Source organism: Pseudochaenichthys georgianus, unplaced genomic scaffold, assembly GCF_902827115.2.
Source record: "Pseudochaenichthys georgianus unplaced genomic scaffold, fPseGeo1.2 scaffold_588_arrow_ctg1, whole genome shotgun sequence".
NCBI classification, from domain to species: domain Eukaryota; kingdom Metazoa; phylum Chordata; class Actinopteri; order Perciformes; family Channichthyidae; genus Pseudochaenichthys; species Pseudochaenichthys georgianus.
The window spans coordinates 17,558-20,764 of NW_027263147.1; the positions used below are offsets into that span (position 1 = coordinate 17,558).

At 44.2% G+C, this 3,207-nt stretch overlaps 1 long non-coding RNA gene across 2 annotated transcripts; it reads left to right on the top strand.

Annotated features, from left to right (window-relative positions):
* Positions 1-1,577: 1,577 nt before the first annotated feature.
* Positions 1,578-2,487, top strand: LOC117443339 (uncharacterized). 2 transcript variants are annotated; one of them, XR_004551662.2, is made up of 3 exons: positions 1,578-1,793; positions 1,898-1,991; positions 2,425-2,487. It is a non-coding gene; the product is annotated as an uncharacterized lncRNA (long non-coding RNA). The 2 variants fall into 2 exon arrangements; XR_004551663.2 differs by lacking the exon at positions 2,425-2,487 and adding an exon at positions 2,068-2,142.
* Positions 2,488-3,207: the final 720 nt, after the last annotated feature.

Genomic DNA, 3,207 nt, shown 5'->3' on the forward strand with positions numbered 1-3,207 from the left:
GTGGTAGAGGACTTAGCCACACGGGATTCATTCCACGCACCTGACACTTTTGGTCGGGCTCGCAACATGTGCATGAAGCTAACCCTATATCACGGAGTGCTTGATGCTTGGCTTTCAGGAGCTCAAACTAAAGTTCTTTCTAGCCTTCACTCTCCGTGACGTGCGGAAAAAGAAAATCCTGGGCTGGAATGGAACTGACTGGTACGAGCTCTGTCAGAGAGGCCAGGCATCATCCAAACGAGCCAGAGCAGATCTCTTACAGGGGATGTCTGCATTGAGATTGAAAGGAGGAATCTGTCCTATTCACGGAACCTGGAGATCTACAGAGACAACGGCATGCCCTGGCTGGAGCCCATCCTCCTGAGGCTACCCCAAAAATGGAAGCAACCAAAGAGCTCAAAGTTCTCACATTCCTGACCTGCGTTGGGATGCTGATGCGTTCTCTCCGCCATCTCCTCCGTGTGTGTAAACTGCCCCGCCCCCTCACACACAGACGGGGAGATCTGGATTGGAAAGATCGAAAATACTAATCGCAAATGTGCAAACCAGTCAGTATCTGGTGGTAGGGGTAGGGTAATGAATGGAGTGGCCTGTGTTCGTCGTCCATTACATACGCAACAAAAGTGTTGCGTTTATATTTTTGTTCAGTGTATTAAAATAGTTAATCGCGATTAATCGCACATTTTTGATCCGTTCTAAATGTACCTTAGAGGAATATTTTTCAAGTTTTTAATACTCTTATCAACATGAGTATATAAATGTTTATTATCATTTGAACAATGACCAATATTCTCATGAATATTAAACACAACGACCTCTGAACATTACAAATATTCGCCTCAATTCAACCTGGAACCTCTCATACAATAATACAATACAAATGGTGTGTGTGTGTGTGTGTGTGTGTGTGTGATGGATCGTTGGAGCTATGTGCAACTCAAGGCATATGCTCGAACGGGAGCTGCCTGGACGCTGCAATCATGTTGCACTATCCGAGCTGAGTGTGCTGACTTTTCGTACAATGTCCCACTGTCTGCTTCCTGCATCAAGTCAAGTGCTCGGCGCAGTTGTGGCGAAATGTCGCTCCTCTGTTTTCATTTAAACAGCTCCTTATATCCGTTAGCACCAGATGCTAACAACAACAATGCACGTAAGGTCTCTCGCTCGGGCCACACACACACACACACACACACACCCTCCCGGTCCTCCCGATGGCCAGTCGGTGCCTGCCGGTGAGCGTGGAAGTGTGGTCTGCTGCAAGCGGGCAGCAGGAGCGGGGCTGTCAGCATCAGCTTGTAGGTGGTATTTTAAACTTGATGCGCTCTGAAGCTACGGGGCGGCCGAGGAAAAAAAATACACATGCGTTAATCGCGTTAAAATAATTAGTGGCGTTAATTTTTTTTTTTCGTTAATAACGCAAAAAAAAATTAACGGCACTTTTTTGCTCCCATTTTTCATGAGATGAACTCAAAGATCTAAGAAATTTTCTATCAACACAAAATAACCATTTCTCTCAAATATTGTTCACAAATCTGAACAAATGTGTGATCGTGAGCACTTCTCCTTTGCCGAGATAATCCATCCCACCTCACAGGTGTGGCATATCAAGATGCTGGTTAGACAGCATGATTATTGCACAGCTGTGCCTTAGGCTGGCCACAATAAAAGGCCACTCTGAAAATGTTCAGTTTTATCACACAGCACAATGCCACAGATGTCGCAAGTTTTGAGGGAACGTGCTATTGGCATGCTGACAGCAGGAATGTCAGCAGGAGTGTTGTGAAATTATCCAGGTAAAGTTAACATCGTACTGAAACCTTTATGCTCAGTTTGCATTATGTAATTCTTAGTTTCCTGCGTTGTTCCATGCAAGCCTAATATGATGTATTTATTTCAGTCACAGATGCTGAAACCCTTGCCCTAATTAGCGCAAGGGTTAAGATGGAGCACATGTTCAGTGGGAAACGACATGCTGCCAAATCAGGCTGGGAGTAAGTACACCTGTATTTGTCTGATATGTTTTAATAAATGTGCAGGTGAATTAAGATAATGTGTAACTAATGGCAGGTTGTTAAAGAGATGGTCTGGAGGGCCAGGTGATTGGTCCACAGACGTCAAAGAAATGGGACAACTTGAAAACAAGGTACAGCAAATCACATGGCTGGGCGCTGTGGTGGGTTAGTGTGTGGAGATATTATGCTTAGATTGGCGACCCCAGCCTCCTATATTAAAATGTGAATTTGCTTAGTTGTTTACACTTTTTAACATTTAAGGCGTAAGCAATTACACATTTAGAATTAGTACCATTTTTCATTTGCTGTGCATTTAAATACTATCAAAGCTCTCACATACTAACAAAGGAGTGGCTTATCTAAAGCCCTCACTGCCCTTTCACTAACAGGCTGTTATCTGTGTTGTCAATAGGAGTTAAAGAATCCCCCAACTGGGACAGGAACAGACGGGGAGACGCCTCAGCAGCTACCTGGCCATGGTTTGAGGCCATGCATGAGGCAATTGGGGGAAGGCCATCAATTCAGCCTCCCAGCCTAGTTGTCAAGCCATGGCCAGACTGCTGCTGAGGCCTCCACCTCTGCTGGAGAAGGGCCTTCCCAAGTGTCCCTCAGCAGTGAGGAGGAGCCCGTGCCCTCCATCAGCTCCCAACCACCTACTAAAAGGCCAAGGCGAAGAAGCAGCGGTTTGGCCTTCCTGAAAAAGCAGGCAGAGAAGGACGAGGCCCGTGATGCAGCGCTCAATGAGCAGAATGAGCGACTTGTGAATTTAATTTCAGAGCTTGTGAAAAATAAAAATAAATAAATGTTGAAGTTGTTGAAAACACTAAAGTGGAGTTCTTCAGTTGATGATTTGGGAAACACTCAGAAACAGTGCTTCAATAAACAAGAGCTTTACATAAAAGGGAAACTTGCCCAAAAGCAGCTTCTTCAAATAAAATACAACCGTTACTTTAGGCCATATTTTAATTCAACATGTTATACACTAAAGAATGGTGACATGTACAGCAATACATGAGTAGGTCTAACACGGTCTCCATCAATTGTTTTGTATGTTGCCCAGGAGGGTGAGCAACACTTATCAATGTGACAACGATTTCCTTTCACTTGGTTTTAATTTCAACCTTAATGAACAACATATTGTTCGCTGTTGCACACGTTCATAAAACACAAAACAGCGCTTATTCAAAAAGGATTG